Source organism: Cyprinus carpio, unplaced genomic scaffold (genome assembly GCF_018340385.1).
Source record: "Cyprinus carpio isolate SPL01 unplaced genomic scaffold, ASM1834038v1 S000006547, whole genome shotgun sequence".
Classification (NCBI taxonomy): Eukaryota; Metazoa; Chordata; class Actinopteri; order Cypriniformes; family Cyprinidae; genus Cyprinus; species Cyprinus carpio.
This window is the reverse complement of record NW_024879210.1, coordinates 25905-31912: the sequence shown is the minus strand read 5'-3', so window position 1 is coordinate 31912 and position 6008 is coordinate 25905. Positions and strand designations below refer to the sequence as shown.

Genomic DNA, 6008 nt, shown 5'->3' with positions numbered 1-6008 from the left:
CCAAGGTCACCGTAGCCACCAGATCCAGTCTGTATCCAAGTCAGAGGGTCACTGCAGTCCCCCAGATCCAGTATGTATCCAGCCCAGGTGGTGGATCAGCACCCAGCACCCTTTACAGCCCTGGAAAAGACAGTGAGACCAGGACAAATCTAGAGCCCCAGACAGATCCCCCAAAGAGACCTGTCTCAGACGCACCACTGGGACAAGACCACAGGAAACAGATGATTCTTCTGCACACCTGGATTCTTGCTGCAGTCTTTTGAATTGAACTGTTGCTCGCTCTGGTCAGAGGAAACCGTCCCTTACTGAGCCTGGGTTTCTCCAAAGGTTTTTCCTCCATTCTGTCACTGATGGAGTTTTGTTTCTTTGCCGCTGTTGTCGCCTCCTTGGGCCTCAGTAGTTGGGGACACTCCCATTTATTAATAAGTTGACTTGATTTCGCAACTTATTGCACAGATACTAATTAAACTGAAATTGAGCTGCACGGATGATGTCACTGAATCTAATGATGAACTGCCTTTAACTGTCATTTCGCATTATTGACACACTGTTTGCCTTAAGTAACGTTTTTCAGAGGTGTTGCTGGTGCGATCTTTTTTGTTTCAGCGCTATAAATAAAGATGCCTTGTTACTTGACACAATTACGCAGGTTTACCATACAACCGGAGCACATGCGCGGAGGTGAGGGGCGGGGGAGTTTAACCACTAAGGCTTTCGCAATCACCCCACACTGTGCTACTAAACAGTCAAGCCCATCACAAATTCTGAGGAGTGGCGGTCATAAAAACAGACATGCCAGTATGTTTTCTCAGAGAAGGACGAGCAGTGTAAATAAGATAATTATGTGAAAAATAAGTTTTTGTTGTTGTGTTTGTTGTTGTGTTGTTACTAGCAGTAACCCATGCTTTAACTGCCCCCCCCATCAACACAATCAAGCCTAACAAAAAAAAAAACAAAAAAAACCAACGGTAACCCACCCCTGTCGTGTGGAATTTTTAATTAAGCATCTGTTTAGACTCTCAATCTAATGACACCCATTCACTGCAGAGGGGATTCTATTGGTAGAAAAATTGAGGCAATGACCAATTTCTACCACCGAATATTTGATGAAGAAACAAGCACTTCGTCGGCCTCTTGGATAGATTGTACAGTGCAAGGATATTTTCAGCAAATTTTTTCATTCTGGTGAGTGAAACGATTTTTTTTTGTTTTTTTTATTTTTTAAATGAAGTTAACAACAAGATTTGCATGTTTATGATTTTTCTCCTGATATTGGATATTTCTTGCTTGACATGCAAGTAAATAGATAAATAGGTTCAGCTCTAATTAGAGAACTGAGGCAGCACTATATAATTCCTGCTGTAAATTACAAAGTTCACTGGAAAATATAAATGGATATTTGTTCATTTTCAATAAGGTTGCTTTACACGTTACAATACGAATCTTAAATTCTACACTTTCCAATGTCCAAACCCGCAAACTTGAAAGATTCAAAATCCTCAAGCTTGTGTTATCGTTGGTAGAACACGTGCTGAAAATGCGGTAAGCCAGGGGCCCACCCTGCTCCCGTGATCATCGACTGTCCTGCATGTGTTTAGCTTCAACCCTCTATCAACACACTGCCTTATTTTGAATGAGCCTGAAGACCTTAATTAGTTGCTTCAGGGGTGTTTGATTAGGGTTGGAGCTGAACTTTGCAGGACAGTTGGTCGCAGGAGCAGGTTGGGCACCCCTGCTTTCAACCCACAAAAAAGATTGTGACATTATGTGAATGTATAAATAAAATTGCATGGTAATGTTCCCAAATTTATGAGATGGGAACAACAGTGTTTTGACTCGTCGCTTTGAAACATGTAGCCTCATTGACAATCAAGTCTCAGGCTTGTCTTTGACAAATTTTTTGTACATATAGTTTATATAATTAATTCTTATCATTTTATCCAATCCCAAACCCTCTGCATCTTGTTCCGCCAAAACCCCATTTGAAACCTGATGCGTGTATTCCTGTAGGGCAACCTTACTTGTTTCCAGTTATGTCATCCCAATGTTCAGGGAACGTGCTGAAGCACCATACCAGGTGTTTGCTCATCGTTGTTCTGCCCTTCAAGCCTTGGCCGTATCAAAGACCTGGACTGTCTTGCTCGATGGTTTTTGCCTTGCAGACACTTTTTCACCTTTGCATGTTTCCCTGCACGTTTCTGAGCCTAAGGGAAGACAGTATTCCAAACATTATCACTTCCGAGGCCCTTACATAATGGTAACTTGACCTGGACCACACAGGTTTGATTTGAAGTATGTCTTACCTTCCTCTGTTACTTTCTTCAGTGGGCGGGCTGGAGATGGGGGGGGAGGGGGGGAGTGTCTGAATAATGACACAAAATCAAGAGCCAAACCACAGACCTGGAAATAGTGGGAGAATTTAAATGGGATGTATTTCCAGGATTTAGAATAGATCATGGGGAGAGATTAACACTATCTGAATTTTATTACGCTGGCTGGTTTGGAAAAGCGAAAAGAGTGCTATATGACCAGAGACCTGAATCGCCACTAACAATAACAAGTCTTGATGTTTTTTCAGTTTATGTATTGAAATTTGTTTTGTACAAAAACATAGCATAGTGCCTATTTTATAGTTGTGATGAATTTATTATTAGTAGTAGTAGTATAAAATTTGGTTTGCTGAATTTGTTAGATTGGTGTTTAGAAATAGGGTGGCCATATGCACCGTTCATACTGGACACGTCTTGGCCAGGATTTTAATATTGACTAAAATATCCAGGATTTGGCTGTTTGCACATTGCAGGTTGATCATTGTGTGACATTCTTAGAGCTATAGAGAACAGATCAGATGGCTCCTTATGCTTTTCGAATAAACTTTCGCACCTACTTTGGTGTCTTTTTGATCGGTGCACAGTGACGCTTCAAGTCAAACAAACACATGCGCATATTTGTATCACTGATCATGCCCTATAGAGGCTCATCTCTCACGCCGCAGCCTGATTGGTCGATTATGTCCAATACCTGCATGTTATTAGTCAAACTTGGATGCTTTATTAATATTAAAAATCCTGGCCGGGACATCTATGAGCAGTGCATATGGCCACTATAGTTTAGAAGTTTGGAGTTGGTAAAGATGTTTTTAATGTTTTTTGAAAGATGTCTCTTGTTCACCAAGGGCTCTCATTTATTTGATATAATTTTGCATTAAAATAGTAATGCACCATGTGAAAAAGTGCTTTACAGTTTAAAGTACATATTTTTTTTTTTCTATTCTAATGTATTTTAAAATGTAATTTATTAATTTTGATGGCAAAGCTGAATTTTCACCATTCCTTAATCCAGTTTTCCATGTCAAATAATCCTTCAAAAGATTTCTTATTAATATATATATTGAAATATATATATATATATATATATATATATATATATATATATATATATATATATATATATATTTAGATATCCAAAAAAAAAAAATATTTATTTAGTTACTATTTATTATTTTTTTAGAATTCTTTTGATGAATGGAGACATCTTTTTATAAAAATTATATAGTCCTTACTGTTACTTTTGATCAATTTAATGCATCCTCCTTACTGAATAAATGTATTGTCTTTAGTTCGCTTTGGAGGATGAAAAGATTTAAAAACTAAATTGCAGAGAGCAAAAAAATGGGATGCCAAGCTATATCTGAATGGAATTAAAGATCTGGGTTGTTGTTCTTGGACATTCTTGCTTTCGTCCATCTTTCTTTCTATTTTTCTTATTTTGGCTCTTTGAAAAAAACCCGGAATTCTGATAAGTTAGTAAAATAGGAATGAAGAGAGATGATACCAAGTATCCTGAGATAGGCCAAAAAACATCCAGTGATATTGCCTACTGGTACCCCAAATGCAGTAGTAACAGATCAAGTTGGGACAATGCTGCTATATTCTGCTTCCCCGCAACCAGAAGAATCCCTGAACACACACACCAAAACACAAGACAAACTGGTCTTGCTGGCGGCTTATTGGCGCACTATAGAGACTTCCAGAGTAATCAGTGAATTGGGCAACACAAATTAATCAACCTTTAATACATATATTCATAGCTTCACAAAACCAGGTTTCATGCGCGTCATCACAATAAATCCCAATATGGCGCTATTTTTAGTCAAAAGCCAAGTGAGCTGCAAGACATGCTCACGGTGCACATTATGTTATTTCACACGCAAAAATGAACCTTCAGCTGGCATGATAAAAGTACTTCGGCGCACAAATTCAACAACCGAGAGGTGTACATGTAGCTGCGAGTGGCGCCCTAACATACTCTCATGGAGTTGAGCTGCGGGCACGGTGAATCCTGCTGCGGGCGCTGTGAGCTTCTGCTGGCGGGAGTGCTGTTTTCTTTCAGCGGTGATTTTGCCGACTCAGCTGATTTCTGCTCCCTCGAGTCTACATGACTTTGACAATTTGGTGGCGGAGGAAACCAAGGAGGGCTGGGCCCTCTTATGATTGGTCACTTTCACACAGGGACATCCTTGTACCTTGATTGACAGCTCTCATTACAGGAAGCACGGAGTCAAAGTATCTGACGAGCAGGATTCCACTGTACAAGCAGAGTTAACCTATGAGAGTATGCCAGGCGCTCGCTCGCAGCTACATGTACACCTCTCGGTTGTTGAATTTGTGCGCGAGTACTTTTATCATGCCAGCTGAAGGTTCATTTTTGCGAGTGTGAAATAACATAATGTGCTCGTGAGCATGTCTCATCCCTCGCTCTAGATTACTCTCAGGGTGTTTTTCGCTCCCTAGTTTAAGCATTTTAACTGATAACGTCTTGTGACATTACTCATAGATACTGTAATGATGAAAGACAGAAGATAACATAAGGCCTGTTACAGTATATGATCTAAAGCTCAGTCACAAAGAATATATGTATTAAAGGTTGATTAATTTGTGTTGCCTTACTTTGAATGCATACAAATTATAAAACAATTCAAACTTACCACGAGAGCATCAAAAAACTGCAGGAAAACGTACAGGGTGAGGAAATTTCCGAGACAATTTTCACTATGCTCCCTGTATAGATATAAATCAGAAAGAGTGAGAACTCAAAAACCAAGAAAAAGAAAGCTTCACTCTCATCTGCTATAATTAGCAGTTGCATTTTTTTATTTGTCATGCTGATTCTTTATTTATTTATCTTCACGAAGAAAATGATCAGGATATCACTTCATCTAAATAATACCAGTTTTATCATAGCACAATAAGGAGTGTTTATGTGAGAGAAACAGAGAAACAAACATACTCATCAGAAGTGAAGATGTATCCAACTTACTTGGGACTTTGAGGAACCACATCACGATTCCTATTAAAACAGCCAAAACTCCTGCAATGCAGTAAAGGTTTAAAGGACATTGCCTTCTGGATGCCTTTAATTGTAAAGTTATATAATAATTACTAAAACTGTGTTGTTAGACACTGTGTTTTTCTATATATTCCTGACCTGAGCTCATAAGAGGTCACTTACCTAGTGATCAGGGCCCTGGTAGGTGTCTCAAGCTCCCGAAAGCGCATTTCCCTGCACGCACACTGGCGGCCGCCGGTAGCACCCCTAAATGGATACTAAACATAAGAATCTTGTTATTAAAACAAGCATATATGCACATTAATTTAGTTTAAAACAAATATAATTTAACAGGATAATTTGTTTTTATAAAGCATATGTTGTCAACTATTTTTGAGAAGGTTTCCACATTAGACCGGTAGGTAGCGATAAAGTTGGTGGTTAATTGTTTTGGCCAGCATTACAAACACCTGCAGATGAATCTTTGAACCCGAACAATAAAAAAAGGTTTGTCAATGTCAATGGCTAAAGGACAAATTATAGATACCTCAGGTGGCGAAGCTTAGACATTGAGTCATTAAAAAAGATCTTAAATCACCTCCCCTTTTTCTTCGAGTATTGATAATTAAAGGTCTTTCACGTAAGGATGAAAACCATAAAAATAAAGCAATACGTAATAA

General features: G+C 38.8%; 1 pseudogene; it reads right to left on the bottom strand.

The window, feature by feature from the left end:
• LOC109064147 overlaps window positions 1-6008 on the bottom strand; it is a 41481-nt pseudogene that overhangs the window by 26266 nt on the left and 9207 nt on the right.